Source organism: Leuciscus leuciscus (genome assembly GCF_965113295.1).
Source record: "Leuciscus leuciscus genome assembly, chromosome: 25".
Lineage (NCBI taxonomy): Eukaryota > Metazoa > Chordata > Actinopteri > Cypriniformes > Leuciscidae > Leuciscus > Leuciscus leuciscus.
Window position 1 is genome coordinate 22462788 of NC_138724.1, and position 17186 is coordinate 22479973.

The following is a 17186-nucleotide window of genomic DNA, read 5'->3' on the forward strand; positions in this document are numbered from 1 at the left end:
TAATAAAAACACAGCTTTTCATTGTTTAGCTTTTCATGTTAGTTCACAGTGCATTAACTAATGATAACAAATACAACCTTTGATTTTTATAACGTATTAGTAAATGTTGAAATTAATATTGACTAAGATTAATAAATGCTGAAGAAGTATTGTTCATTATTAGTTCATGCTAACTAAGGTAGTTAACTAATGTTAACTAATGAACCTTATTGTAAAGTGTTACCATGATAACAATATTAGCGCCCACACAAACGTGCGATAGCTTTCTGTTTATCATAAGCACACGCTGAAGTTTTGTCATCTGCTGATTTAAATGCCTGGTCTCTTAAAAGTCGGATGGATTCTGATTGCTTGTCAATGTTTTTATCCTTCATCAGCTGGGAAATTTTTTGTTTGAAAGTGATTCCAGTGTTATATTGTGTTATTATTGTAGTTGTGGTGATGACTTTTAAAACAATATAATTATCTTTATCGTTATAGTTAATGTTCTTGGTGTGAACGGGCCTTTCTGCTGAAATAATCAGTGAATCAATTAATTGGTGAATCAGTAAATTGATGAATCATGAATTGAATCATGAATCATTTCAATCATGGATCACTGTAATGTTGCCATTTCTGCTTTAAAATTTGAATGCACATTTTTTCACTGCATACTCACAATTCCCATTCCTGCTGCCTACCAACAGACATTTTTCGTAATCCGACTTTGTTCCACACAGAAGGTGGCAGACATTCCCGAGCTCTTCATTGCCCCCTTGAGTAACATTCCAAACAGAACTGATTCAATTAAAGTCTGAAGACTGCTGCCATTTTTAAAGCTTATGAAAGCGTACTTATTACAGTGAGTGACACCGACATTGACTGTGATTTGTGGTGTTTCTGTCCTTGCCTAAATTTTTTGTGTGCTCAGGGAGTGTGTAAATCTTAGCAATACTCATCATATTTTGATACATCACTGTCATATATCCAGAGTAAATTGAACTCTGGTTTAAATTTAGGTTGGCTGCAAATTCCCTCATGTGCCTTACAGATTGAATTCTAGACAAAAGCATATGCTTGAGAAAGAAAATGTGAAGTATGATCCATGAGGGTGTGAAATTGAGTCGATAACTTCACATTTAAGAAGAATTTGTGTGCGCTCTCAAAGGGGTTTGAAGTGAATGTTTTGTTCAGTATTTTGAACTATGTAATGCACATTTGAAAAATAAAGTTACTGTATCAATATATGAAGAGGTCAGATGCAAAAGCCTCTAAGTGCCATCTGAAATTTTCTTATAGAATGATCATTTTTATCAAGCTCGTATATTTAAGTTCAATAATTTCACTTAAATGACAATTAATAGGTAATTTTCTTTGCCATTTAAGTGAAATTACTGAATTTAAATATATGAGCTTGATAAAAATGATCATTCTATAAGAAAATTTCAGATGGCACTTAGAGGCTTTTGCATCTGAACTCTTCATATATATATTTTAGATTTTCTAAATCTTATAAATGATAGTTATCTATAAGATTATACAAATGTAAAATATTTCTATTTTAATTTAATATAGCATTTTTGCTGTGAACTATGATGATTAGTTTCCCGAATAGATTTTAATCTGCTTTAACCAGAATGAAAAAGACTCCATATTCATATGGTAATTTTAATATTTTGCACAATTGGCAAACCTTCTGATTTCCACCTGAGAAAAGGATTCACACTAGTCCTTTTGGGGCGCTGATGGGTTTTCTCTTCCACACGGCCTTGATCCGGACTAATCTGTGAATTATCTGTCTTTAGGATTTTACATTATTCCGGATCTGGCAGACTGTATTCCCTCAATGCATCCTTTCTCTCCTTTCTATTCTCTCTGTACTTCCTATGAGCAGTTCCATGACTTCCAAATCAAGCCAAAATTGGATTCTCAGTGGGGTGCATGGGGGGGGGGGGGGGGGGGGGGGGGGAATGGCGCTACCTTGTGTTTCCGGGCACTGTGTGCCTCTGATTTGCCCGTTCTGTCTCCAATGTGGAGACAATCCCGAACTAAGCAAGCTTTGTTAAATCAGCTTAATTTTACAGGCCTCTAAAGATGCAATTCTGATTCTCCAGCCTGTTTTGAACCCCGAAAAGCAATGGAATATCATCAGTCATATTGTGCTGCTTTGTTGCCTAATAATCAAATAAATTAGATTTGTTTGTGGGCAGAGAAATGCAACTCATGCAGGATATCGCTTTTGAAGCACCTGGAGGCGACCAAGAAGATTAATTTAATTCATCTAAGCCAAAGCAATAACAACACAGCTGATTGCATAAGGTGTCAATGCTGTGTCCGAATCCAGAATCTTTCATTATCTAGACTTTTTGTTTTTTTTTATCTAGGAAAACCTTATTGCGGATACTTTCCGCAATTTTATATGTCTATATATGTGTGTGTGTATGTATATATATATATATATATATATATATATATATATATATATATATATATATATATATATATATGTGTGTATATATATATATATATATATATATACACACACACACACACACACACACACACACACACACACACACACACACACACACATATATAGAAAAAGTTTTTTTTTTACTTTTCTATATTGATTTTTTGTTTTTAACATGGGACAAGCGGATTGGAAAATGGATGGATTTATTTCTTTCATTTTGTATATTCATTCTACTTTGAGCACTGGCAATTTGTCAAATTTGTTTATTAGTCTTTCCGGGGATCCTAATTGTACACATTTCAGTGAACTCAGATACCAAATGGAAGAAAAAAAGGGACCCAGATGAAAAACGACAAAGCCGTAGGCAAACAAAGCCAATATCCGCTGCTCCATGAAGCTGATACACAATCAAACAGTGCCTGGTGGCTATTGAGAAGCACATGGATGGGTTGTAAAGCTGCTTGATTTGTCATTTTGTACTTGGAGAGTGGAGGACGTGAAGGGAATGAGGCATGACTGGCTGTGGATGGTGACTTTGGAGCCAGTGTAGCTTAGTTGGTAGACCATGAAATGTTTAATTTAATTAGATTCATTCCCTCTTCTGAATGTTTTGTTATGGTGGCGTTTTGGTTAGGAAGCCGGGCTGATAACCAAAAGATTTCAAGTTCAAACGCAGCTACAGGAGATCATCGAGTAGAAGAGGAAATAGATCCTTCTGCAGTCTGTACCTCGACTAGCAGATGGTTCTCAAAATAATGAGTGGCCATGTTTCTCTAAACCCCTCTTGAAAGATACTCCATTCGATGCACAGGCTAACTCAGTAAGCCAGAAAAATCATATTAAGTGTGGAAAAACACATGTATATATAAACACCCAGAGTTATGCTTTATGAACTGCATGAATCTTTAATGGCAAAATGCATGATTTATAATCTGCCAGGCTTGTGTTTGTGGGTGTTTACAGCAAGGGTTTTGAGAATGTGCAATGTAATAGATTAATAGCATACTATTCTTTTTCTTTATTATTATTATTTATGTCCAGTACCTCTTCATTTTCACACGCAAGGGGTTGAAATGAGCCGGAACTGAGAATAGAAAAACTGACTTAATGCATGAGTCATTATTAATGAAAGTCTTTTGTCAAACATTAAGCTACACCTTTAAAATGTAACAATTAAGCGACTAAAAATGCTGTATTCATCTTCCAGACCAGTAGTTGGCGATCTCACTTTGTAAAGAAACACTACACGCCTATAGACTGAACACGTCATATGCATGCGCATGACGCCACCGTTTTCACAAATTCGTGTTTATGTAGTTTACATGGAGACGATAACGCTATTGTTTTCAAAAAGTTTTCAAAAGTGCGTTTTCAGCCCCCGTAAAACGCCGTTGTTGTGTAAATGAACAGCCTAAGCGCATAAAAAGTTTAAGTTTTTAATTGAAAATGGTGTCGTGTAGACAGCCACTTAGTCTTGATTGACAAAAGTGTCATCGGAAAGTTGGTATATTAGTATTATTACGTTTATATTTAACTTTAACTGAAGTAATTGAGAGGAAGATCCACAAATGTTTTCATACAAAGTACCTTGCACTCCCAGACTAAATTCTGCTCTAGGTTAAACCATTTGACTACTTGTCAGGTCAACAGGGCTATAAAAGTATTGAGATAGATATATTGGCTACAGTACGGACAAAGACACACAGCTTCATTATTACAGGCTGGCTAAATGCAAGGCCTGTGGAAATGTTGGCCAAACTCTGTGGAAGCAGTGATCCCTTTGTTCAATGGCCGTCAATTACCCAAGCCTCTTCCCTGTAATCATCTCTCTCTAGACTTCAACCCAGAACCTTCTGGCATTTTAGCAGCAAACTCATTCCACCCCAATTACCCATTAAAGGACCCCACAGAATTCCACAGCACATTTGAAAATACGAACTTCAAGTACTGAAGAATATAGTCTATACATTAGCTGGCAGCAGTTTTTTGTCACAAGGCACACAGATCTCTACTGAAAGCATTGAGATACATGTGGAGCAATGAAACATCCATCCATCCAGCCAGCCATCCATCATTTTTGTACATGGTAACATTTCAAATACATTCAAATTTAATATTTTGTTACATGGGATGGAACATTCAAGGGCTAAAGAATATATGTTTTTCATTCTTTATTTTCAATCTTTTTTTGATAAAGGATTGCTTTTACTGTCTGAAACCAAGAAAAGAGAAAAGAACAGCCTTATCTGTTTTGACAGAGCACCTTTCTTTCAAACAGCATTAAAGATGATGATCTTTCTCTTCTGTTTCCTGGCAAGATAAGAGAAGAAGAGTGCTATAAAGAGTTACAGACCCTTTGCTGCTGTCAGTTTGGTGCAGAGGTTCAAAGCGAAGTTCTGTGTGGACTAATTTTGTGTAGACTGACTTTGCTTATTTCATCTCAGCTGTGTTTTTGTTTTGTTTTTTTTGCAGTAAATCCCCACCATTGGTTTCCCAACTGGTTTTGCTTTCAAATCAAGTGATCTTGTTTTTAAGTAAATCTAAAAACCAAAAAGTAGAGCTCAGTTGCTCAACAGGAGCCATTTTGTAATTTTCCCATGCAATCACTTGGATCTGCATGTAAGAACAGCCAGAATTACCTATAAAACAGCGGAAAAACTGTCAAGGAATTCATACCCCAATTGCGTTCCATCTCATTTTACTGGGGTGCATATTTCAGCCCTGTCAGCCCAGAAGAAAGCCCTCAAGCATATATCAGCATGGAACATTTATCTCCAACCATTTAGTCAAAAAAATGTCAAGAAACATCCAGTTAAGTGTTGACCTCAGTCAGCAAGTGCAAAACTGTGTTAAACCAGTACCACTGTGATGTTTCTACCGAAGTGACATAAGTGAGGTATACCAGAAACTATTTCTTCCACTTGTTTCCATGAAAGAACTTCAGAAAGTTTAGAAAGAAACCATTTCAGTCTGAAATTGCCAAATTGCCTGAGTATAACGGCACTCTTGAGGGCCTTTTAGAAACTTATTTACTTCAAGCAACTTCAATACAAACACAATGCACTGAAAAATATGTCCTTATTTTCTCTGCCTTTGTGCTCCAGACACAAAAAAGAATGATAAACCTTGGGATTGTTCACATCCAGAGGCAGAGGTTTACCTTTATAGAATTATAAATCATGGTGGACAAAGAATAGTGTCTTTCTTGGAAGCAATCCTGTGTTGTTACAGTAGAAATAGCATGATGCACCATAGCAATAGATTCAATAACAGCTCTGAGGATGCAACAAATGCTGTTTATAGAGATGAATATGTTTTTATTCCTTGAGCATGGTGAATCAGGAGATAGCTGTAAATAGATTTCACTTTTATGATGTCTTTACGGTGGATGCCTGTTTAAGAAGATGATATTTTGAAGAGAGTTTCAACTGTTTTATCCATACAATGAAAGCCAACAAATAATAACTCAATATCTCAGTATACACTACCATTCCAAAAGCTTGGTGTCAGTACTTAAAAAAAATACTTCTGTTCAGCATGGATGCATTAAGTTAGGTCATAGACATTATAATATTACAAAAGATGAATGCTATTTCTTGAACTTTCTATTCATCAAAGAATCCTGGAAAAAAACATCACGTTTCCATAATAATATTAATGAGTGCAACTGTTTTGAACATTGCAAATGTTATTTTTTTTTATCACAAAATCAACATATTAGAATGATTTCTGAAGGATCATGTGACACTGAAAGCTGCTAAAATTTCAGCTTTCCCTTCACAGGAATACAGTATTTTGGGGTGGGTGGGTATGGGGGTGGGGGGTATGGGTGGTACTTGTTTTTGATGTGGGGGGGGGACAGTTTTATTACAAATAAAATACAGTTTATTTAAATGTTAGTAATATTTCAATATCGCTGTTTTTACTATATTTTTGTCAAATAAAGCCAGCCTTGGTGAGCATAAGAGAAGAAATCTTACAGACCCCAAACTTTTGAACAGTATCTACAGTATAAACCCTAAACTTAGTCCTAAAATCTGATTGGTTGATTGAACTTGGTGTTGATCTTGGTAAATGTTCTGCTTAAGTAAATCACATTTATGCTTACTGCCATATCACAACCTTTCCTTTTAGCACATTGATATTTGACACGAGTTAACTGGGCTCTCTAAAAACCCCATGCATATCAAATGATTTTTAAATCACAGCACTTTATTAATATTTTCCTCTCTGACGTTCCCCTATTGAAAGAATCAAACCCGTCTAAAAGACTGATGACCTTCTCCGGTGAACCATGGGGAGCTTTGGCTGACAATAAGCGTGCTGATGGTGCGCACCTTGTGGTCGGCCTTGTCCCATTAGCTGCAGGTGTAACCACCGCAGGAAATTAATCCTTATTAGGGAGCGTTGAAGGGGGTGAGACTCTGGACTGTTCTGCTGGCCTAATGACAGATACATATCTGCCCGAGGTCCTATTATTCCTTCAGCCCTGGCTCTGCCTCCTGGCGCTCCGGAGCTGGCGTTTTAATGAATCTGTATTTTTATCATCTGTCAGTTTGTATTAGATGATAGCTTTAGATTTCTTGCAGGACATTAACGGAGAGCCTGTTTGGTAATGGGAGAGCACTGTGCAGCAGGAATGATGGAATGCGAGCATTCAAGGAACAGATTTCCAGTGCGCTAGGCTCTTTTGCTTGAGTCAAGGGTAATCATTTTGCATGATGTTTGGAGAGGCCTCAAGTTTTTATCTTTTTAACTGCTTCCCTCGGCTGTTTTAAATGACAGTACTGTAGTTATGGCAGGCCTGAGTCATCCAGATGGAATCCGATATTTGCTTTCTATGCGCTGATGGATGTATTTAAAGGGTTAGTTCACCCAAAAATTCTGTCAGTAATCACTCACCCTCATGCTGTTCCAAACCCGTAAGACTTTCGTTCATCTTCGGAACACAAATTAAGATATTTTGGATTAAATCTGAGAGCTGGATCACTGCTCAATAGGCTTCTTTGGGATCGAAACTTGCCGGCCCAGAAAGTTAGAAAAGACAATGTTTAAAATAGTCCAAGTGACTACAGTGGCTCAACCATAAGTTTATCAAGCGACGAGAATGTGTGCAAAAAAATAAATAAATAACAACTTTATTCAACTATTCATATTCTTCTGTGTTGGCCTCTGACGTGAGTTCACGTAGTGTAACAGCGCAGCACTTCTGGGTTGTAGGTCACACGCATCACACACGACCAGCGTCGGCCAATACTGAGGTGACGTACTACCCAGAAGTGCTGCACTGTTACACTATGTGAACTCACGTCAGAGGCCAACACAGAAGAATATGAATAGTTGAATAAAGTCGCAAGTTTCGATCCCATAGAAGCCTATGGAGAAGTGAGACAGCTCTCAGATTTCATCAAAAATATCTTAATTTGTGTTCTGAAGATGAACAAAAGTCTTACGGGGTTGGAACAACATGAGGGTGAGTAATTACTGACAGAATTTTCATTTTTGGGTGAACTAACCCTTTAAGACTCTAATGCAAGTGGACAATGCATTAGAGTGTTAAGATGCACAAATCTATAACATTGTGCATTTTAATCTGTCTGTCTGTCTGACATTTTTCTTTTAAATTAGCTTTTTATCAGGCTCCCACTTTAATGGCAAAGAAAAGTTTATTAGTCAGTTTTTGAAATACCTTATTTTCCAAAATGTCACTGATAGAGTAAAATTAAAACCATAAAAATGCTAATTTAAAAGAAAAATGTCAGACGCACTTAGAGGCTTTTGTATCTGAAGTCTTCATATAGTTTAAGTGTAAACATAATTTTTATTAGGTTTATATCTTTATTTTTCATTGTTTACAGTTTTAATATAGCTTTAATTTATTCTACATATTTTATGTATGTGCATGAAAATATTTAAATAGCACTGAATTGACAAGTTAATTTAATAATCTCTTAAAAATAAAATAGTATTTTTTATACTATCTATCTATCTATCTATCTATCTATCTATCTATCTATCTATCTATCTATCTATCTATCTATCTATCTATCTATCTATCTATCTATCTATCTATCTATCTATCTATCTATCTATCTATCTATCTATCTATCTATATACATATATATACATTTAATGGCTATTCCTTATCTTCAATTATTTTTTTTATTACAATTTTTATATTTCTTTGTTATGCCCCCTGACTTAATATTTACATATATTTCATAAAGTGATGTTCTTACTGTGAGAGGAATTTAAATAAAAAATTCAGAACTCGATGGAGATAAAAATAAACTATTGACTTTCAAAGAAATTTTTTTCAGCTAGTATTGATATATGCAATTATTTATGATATTATGTAATTACTTATCATTTTTGTCTGATTGCCAGCCCTAGATTTTTTTCACTCTTCCTAACACAGTTTGACTTGAGATGTTAGTTTTCTGCGCTTGTGGTGTGCGAGTTGCAGACTTTTTTTGATCTGTTATTTTAAGACCTATGCATCACCTGAAAAAGGGAAGCCCTCAGAAACCAATTTGCACCGCATCTCTAGCGTTGCTCAAACACAGCTAATCTGTGATAACCAAAATACACCTATTTGTTCTCCACAGAGTTCACAATGTGTTTATTAAACTCTTGCTGTCGGGCAAAATGCTGTTTAAGCTTTGCCGTCTGTATACCACCTGTCAGAAAGCTCTTGGTCCTGAGGGCTGGCAGGAGATATCGAGTTTTAAATCGCTTAATGATAAGACAAACTATGACAGATGAGATCTTTATAGCCATATCTGAATGAGACTCAAGTCGCTCGGTCCTCTGGATGAGGTCATCACGGTCCTCCCCGTCTGCTCTCTCTCTCTCACTTTTCATCTTCTTCCTCCATCCCTCCCTCCCTTGTGTGCCTCCCTTCATCCTTTCCCTCACACTCTTTTCTTGGAGCCAGGAACCCATAACAACATTCCATCCAGAGCCAAATGCCAAATCATCAAAGGAAAGGATACAATGATTAGGGCCATCTAAGGCAGCATCGGGATCTCTGTTTAAAAGCCACACACTTCAGGGTAATTGATAGGACGGTACCTCCTCGCACCCTCCCATATCCCACCGGCAAGCAATCGCCGCTCTTTGCTCTCAGATCATGTGCTGGAAATGAATTTGCCCCAGATGCAATCAATATCAAAAGATTGACTTGAATCCGAGCGCTCTACCCCATCTCCAGATGTCATGCCCCCTTCCTCTCATCCATCTATGTCTTAATCTCTTCCATTCGGGCCCCAGTCGTCATAGCATGAAATGTTTACGCAGACTGGGAGAGTTTGAGGCTTTCAGATGTGTTAAGTTGCATCAGTAATGACGTTCTCAGTTCTGGATCCAGTTGGCTGCAGTTGTGTTTGTCAAACATGATGAATGTTGAATTTAGTTTAGTTCGTTAATGTTACTTCAAAGGCAATTTGAGACCTTCTTAAGGGGGACTTCAGCCCCAGTGTCTTTCATCTTAAGACCTCTCAAAATTTGTGATTTATGTGATTTCCCTTAATTATTATAAAAAAATCATCTACTAAAATGGAAAGGTTTATAGCAGCCTTATATCTCCGTATGTAAAGTCAAAGTGATGCCAAAGTTACAACATCCAGCGACATCAATTGCAAAGTTGCTTTGTTTGTTTTTAAATAAATATAAATATTTGATTTTTGATTGCATAGTGGGTAGTGGGGTAAGATGTGTCAACCCTTTATTCAAATAAACAGCACAAATTTTTTTAACATGATCGCATATTTAGAAAGAGCCTTTTGTTTGCTTGAAATCGAGATGCTCATTTGAGAAACGCTTATGTAAGAGCATTATTTTAAATGGGTTTTTTTTTCTTGAAAGTGAATTCTATACAAGTAAAACAAATGTAATATATTTATTTAATAAATAAAAATTAAAAAAGCGTTTACTGTACATGTCTTGAAGAGGAACAATGGATATTTAATCCAAAAATAAGAGAATCTATTATCATTTTCTCTTGCTTATGTCTTTCCAAACCTGTAACCTTTTCTTCTGTGGAACACAAAAGATGCTATTATGAGTCTATTATGTTTTTTTTTGTTTTGGTTCATACAATGAAAGTCAATGGGATCCAGTTTTTGGAGCCCATTGACTTTCATTGTATGGGCATTTTCTCGTGCTTTTTTCATTCCAAACATGTATGATGTTCTTATTTCTGTGGAACGCAAAGATGATTATTTTGAAAAAAGTCTTTCTTTTTTTTTTGTCCATTCATACAATTACATTTAATGGGATCCAGTGTTGTTTTGGATCCCATTGACTTTCATTGTATGGGCATTCCTCAAAATATCATCTTTTGTGTTTGCACAGAAGAGAGTCAGTCATACATATTTTAAATGAGTTGGTATATGATGACAGACTTTTAATTTTTTGGTAAACTATGCATTTAAGGAAAATATGGCGCACTACAAGGGGCTGAGCCTTCCAAAGACTGAAATCCTACAATTGCTCCCAAAAAAAAAGAAAAAAAAGAAGCTAATATAAACAACTTTAGCCATGTCATGCTCTCTCTTGTGTCGTTTGCCCTGTTGATAACTTGTACCACACTATAAATGCTAATGCAACCCCCTCCAACTCATTAAAACACTCTAATTGCAACATAGTGGCGTAACGGTCATTTGCCAACCATGTATAACCTTCATCACGTCTCCTCATCATCCTTCCCTTTCCCCGTCCGTTCTCCCACAATATACAGCATGATAAAATCATTAGCCTGCTGCCACTGCAACCTAATTAATTAACCCAATAAAGCTATAAATAAAGGCTTAGCTATTAAGGTAGGGATGTGACTGACATCACTGTTTTGATGCTGTAACTTCTATGCATCGACCGCCGTCGTCTGTCGCCCGAGAGACGATGTACTAAATCACAATTACCTGGGGCGAAACATCGAACGGTATGCGTGCTTCGTGGATTATCCTGGTTTGGTACACAAATTGGTTTGTATATAAATCTGGTTGAATTATGTTTGTTGACTTCTGGCCCGGTGTGTTTTCAATAGTAATGCATTCATTATTTTCGGAGACACGGCTCAAGCTTTTTCCTCTCTCAAGAGCTCGTCTGAAAAAGCCTATCACAGACCCCGGTACACAAATGTACTCTCAGGTACAAGATAAATGAGAGCACTGGGTCTAAATGACCCGTGTGTGTGTGTGTATGCGTGTGCTCGTTCACGCATACACAACAAGGGATGACGTATCTAATGAATGTGATTCTTCCAGGGAAAGCTTCAGAACATAAGAGTTAAGTTGGGATGTTTGTAAACTCCTTAGAGGCAGTATTAGAAATCTATCCTACTCGCAGGATTTTTTAAACTAAATTTTGTCTAATTTACTTGTGTTGTATTGCATTAGGCAGAAACCTATGGAAGCTTGTTTCCGCCACAGAATAAAACATTTTAAAAGATAATTGCGACTTTTTATCTCACAATTGCGAGTTTACATCTCGCAATTCTGACTTTATTTCTCAGAATTGCGAGATATAAAGTCAGAATTGCGTGAAATAAAGTCGCAATTGCGTCTTATAAAGTCAGAATTCTGACTTTTTTTCTCGCAATTGCGACTTTATATCACGCAATTCTGACTTTATAATATGCAATTGGGAGATTTAAAGTCGCAATTGCGTGTTATAAAGTCAGACTTGTGAGATATAAACTATTCTGAGGTAAAAAAAAAAAAAAAAATCCGTCTTTTTTTTCTCCTTAGAATTGGACTTTATATCTCACAATTGTGAGTTTATATCTCACAATTCTGAGAAAATATGTCAGAATTGCGAGATATAAAGTCGCAATTGCGTGTTATAAAGTCAGAATTGCGTGATATAAAGTCGCAATTGCGAGAAAAAAAGTCAGAATTCTGACTTTTTATCTCACAATTGCGAGTTTATATCTCGCAATTCTGACTTTATAACACGCAATTGCGACTTTATTTCACGCAATTCTGACTTTATATCTCGCAATTCTGAGAAATAAAGTCAGAATTGCGAGATGTAAACTCGCAATTGTGAGATAAAAAGTCGCAATTATTATTATTTATTTATTATTCAGTGGCGGAAACAAGCTTCCATAGAAACCTCATATCTCCATATTTTATTTTTTTCTCATAAATAATAACTATTGGTCACCCTTTACGTCTGTCTGTGGGGTTTGCAAATATTTAACCAATGAAAATTTTAAAAAGAGATTGGTAACTCCATTGGATCCTCAAACTGTCAGTAAAACCTTATAACTAGTATCGCACACATTTTGTACCTTCTCTGCTCATTTGCAATGCAAGAGTAAATAAAGAACTATTTGTTTGAACTAGTACAGCGTTATATACAGTATATATAAAGGCTAATGTTTTGTATTTGAGGAGTGCATAATGCGTTGCACTTACTGCCTGCCAGATGTGGCCATTCTATTATCGGACACATGTACTGTATGTCCGAAATTCTCCGAAATTTGCTGGTCAAAAACCTCATAACTCTGAGCATTTCGGTAAAATGTTAATAAGAAAATTACACATGCAAGTGCCTGAACATATAAAGCTTTTTTGAGATGCAAGTCTTCCGCCCAACAACCGGAATTTTTTGTTGTATGATTTTCTAAAATTGTCGAACAATATACACTTATAAACTAAAGATCTAAAAACAACTGTTTGATGCTAGCATTGCACCATTTAATTTATTTCCTCTTTTAAACATCCTGATTTCCTCTTATTTTGTTCGAAAAGCATCACAGCCCTGGCAGATGATTACAACTCTTATCTTGTAGGCATTTTCATAAAATCTTTTTCGATATACATCGATTTCAGTGTCACAATAGACTGATAAGTATTGTTGCCGCAGAATGCATTGGCAGTTTTTTTGCTTCATATAATAGACTATAGACACTCATGTATAAACATCCCAGCCTGGTCTGTTATTCCCTGTCTTATAGTGCATGAATGACTAACTCATAGTGGCAAATTGACTGTCATTGTTCACGTTTCACCTCTCCTATATGTACGGCACCACCGCAAAGCTCAAATCTTGTTCTTGAGCACATTCTCTCCATACACATCATCAACAAGCTTTTTCACACGCCAGTGCCCGCGGTTAAGCTTCATCTCTTATTCATGTGATTGTCATGTTTGCTTACCCTGTTTTTGTCGTTTGGGAATCTGACGCAGTCTCGAATTGCTTAGTCTTTTATTTTTTACAACCACCCCTTCCTGCTTTTACATTTATATTTTAGTATCCATTTATGTTATATTTTAGTATCCTGCTTTTACATTTATATTTTAGTATCCATTTATTTTATATTTTAGTATCCTGTTTTTTTACTTCAATCATTAGTCACTGACCGAATTACCAAATTTCGATACCTAAGGGATTAATCTCGTCAACGTCAGTGAGCCAATAAGCATGCAGCATGATTGGCTGTGGCGAGGCATCAAGGAAAAATACTAGTTTATGGCGGTTTTGCCCAGAGATGTGGCTCACAAGTGAGTCTGTGGTGTGTAAGCGTACCATCCCCCATAGATGTAAAGGATGTGGAAAAGATCAAAAGTGTGGCTACATTTCAACAGGCTCGATACCAACAGAGCGCAATGCAATATTTGCGACAAGACTATTGCTGCCAATACCGGCAACTAGTGCTGTCAAAAGTACTGACTTCTGTATTAAGTCGGTACTGAAATGTTTCAAATGTGACGATACCAGCATTACCTCTAGCATATATGAAACAATGATGCCTTTTCTATTGTATGAGACAATATAATCATTGTGCATTACAATTGTCTTCTCCTCATGAGAACAGAGGAAGCAGGTAATTCATCTTGCGGGGTATGTTTTTTTATTCAGTTGACATGTAGGCCTTTAAAATGGTGTGTTTAGATCTATTGTACCATGTTGTATTTGAAATGCCCCTGTAGGAAAGACCTGGGGAAAGATATTTATCACAATAATGCATACCCAATATCTGTGGTATTGTGCCAGCGAATAGCCAGACATAGCATGCGTTCCACCTGGACTTTAACAGTCATGAGCTACGAGCCATATTTATTTTCCTACATATGTCTGCTTTTAGATTACATATAGATTACATTTTAGATTACAAATGTGCTAGGGGTCAAAAATGAGACAAACTGTATCCCTTATACACCGTGTATATACACTACCGTTCAAAAGTTTGGGGTCAGTAAGATTTTTTATGTTTTTAAAAGAAGTTTCTTCTGCTCACCAAGGCTGCATTTATTTGAGAAAAATACAAACAAAAACAGTAATATTGTTAAATATTATTCCAATTTAAAACAGCTGTTTTCTATGTGAATATACAGTAAAGTGTAATTTATTCCTGTGATCAAAGCTTCATTACTCCAGTCTTCAGTGTCACATGATCCTTCAGAAATCATTCTAATATGATGATTTGATGCTCAAGAAACATTTATGATTATTATCAATGTTGAAAACAGTTATTTACATTTTTATTTCATGATGCTATGATGAATAGAAAGTTCAAAAGAACAGCATTTATCTGAAATCTAAAGCTTTTGTAACATTAAACACTACCGTTCAAAAGTTAGGGGTCAGTAAGAATTTTTATTTTATTTTTACAGTAAAGACATTTATAATGTTAGAAAATATTGTATTTTAAATAAATGCTGTTCTTTTGAACTTTCTATTCATCAAAGAATTTTGAAAAAAATATTGTACACAACTGTTTTCAACATTGATAATAATAATGAATGTTTCTTGAGCATCAAATCATCATATTAGAATGATTTCTGAAGGATCATGTGACACTGAAGACTGGAGTAATGATGCTGAAAATTCAGCTTTGATCACAGGAATAAATTACAGTTTAAAATATATTAAAATAGAACTCAGTCATTTTAAATTGTCATAATATATATTTTTTATATATATATTTTTTATATATATATATATATATATATATATATATATATATATATATATATATATATATATATATATATATATATATATATATATATATATATATATAAATAAATGCAGCCTTGGTGAGCAGAAGATACTTCTTTTAAAAACATTAAAAAATCTTACTGACCCCAAACTTTTGAACGGTAGTGTCGGGGTGGTGGTGGCGCAATGGATAAGACACATGCCTTTGGTGTGAGAGACCCGGGTTCGAATCCACTGTGAGACACCAATGTGTCCCTGAGCAAGACACTTAACCCCTAGTTGCTCCAGAGCCGTGCGACCTCTGACATATATAGCAATTGTAAGTCGCTTTGGATAAAAAGCGTCAGCTAAATGTAAATGTAAATGTAAATGTAGTGTATATATCGACCGATAGATGCACACCTTCTTATCCTATGTATAAAAATCTTCATTAAATTGTTTATTTAGAGGCTCTTCATATACTATAGCTCTTCATATACTTTATTTGTGGCAATTACATAAACCTACCTGCATTTAGTCTGCATTTTGTTTTCACAACAGGCCTGATTTGTGAACTACAGATGCTTTGTTATGTGTTCTTGAAGGAGAGTGAGGATGTAGGACACATGGTTGTCAAGTGGACGTGTCTATGCACTGCAGTCTGTCTTCTGATGGACAGGGAGAGGGTGTGTGTGTGCATTTACAGACATGAACACGTCCCACGGCCCCCTCCGACAATCCTAGCGGACCTTCTTCTGACAGCCGGTCTCGATAGTAAGCAAAGGATGTAAACACGCAACCAGGGACACCGCAGAAGACAGGCTCGCATTAACCTTGCCTGCAAATGGCTGCACACCCCCATGCTTTATTAATAGTATCTTGAGGGCGCTTGTATAGCACATGTGCTCATTTAACAGAGACTGTGAAAATATAACACTTGGACATCTTTGCAAACACAGTGTGGCCTTGTCACACGGGGATCTATTTAATGTGGGCGTGTTGCTCTCAAGGCACAAGTTATTTTTAATTAGGTTAAAATATTGGGCGAACAATGTCTCTTGATGCATTACTTTTTGGCTTTTATGTTTATTTTTTTATTTTGTTATAAATCAATTAGTCAATTATTTTTTTATTCAAAAGTAATAGACTCTGGTAAGTCTCAGAACAAATAATAATATCTGGGTTGTAATTTATCCAAATGTTACCACAATTTACGGGTCAGATTATTGCATAAATAAATATTGGTTATTTTAAAATTAGGATTTTAAAAATAGGTTTAATTTTCTTTTTTTTTTTTAAGCTGTCTGATCATCAAGTGTAAATACCCTCCGAAAGACTTTTGAGATGGATTTAAATCTGAATCAAACCAATTCAGAAGGTGGTTTGAGACGCATTCCAAATTAATGGATATGGATATGTAAAAACAAATATTGCATCACAATAAGTGTAATTGTGATTGTCAAAACATTTGGTAACTAAATAGAATTTTATGAAGTTTAGTGACAACATGTTACAGTGTTTACATTGTACAATGACTGGTAGGATACAGTTTTTATTATTGCTTGACAAAAATTTCAAGATTTCAATTCCATTCTTGTGATTTGATTCCGATTTTGATTCAATATTGACTACTTTGGATACATGTTTATTTTAAATTTTATTTTTTTAAATAATCTCACCTAATGCTGTAAACATAGAGGGCCCAATCTGCTGGTATTATTAAAGGTTAAAAATAGTAAATGAAATTAAATATAATGCAGTTTTTGTTATAATAACAATTATTTAATGACATAAGTAAAAATAT

At 35.5% G+C, this 17186-nt stretch overlaps 1 protein-coding gene across 1 annotated transcript in view; it reads left to right on the forward strand.

Moving 5' to 3' along the window:
• Nucleotides 1-17186, forward strand: part of ntrk3a (neurotrophic tyrosine kinase, receptor, type 3a) — a 210557-nt gene that overhangs the window by 163025 nt on the left and 30346 nt on the right. The gene's annotated exons all lie outside the window — the stretch shown is intronic.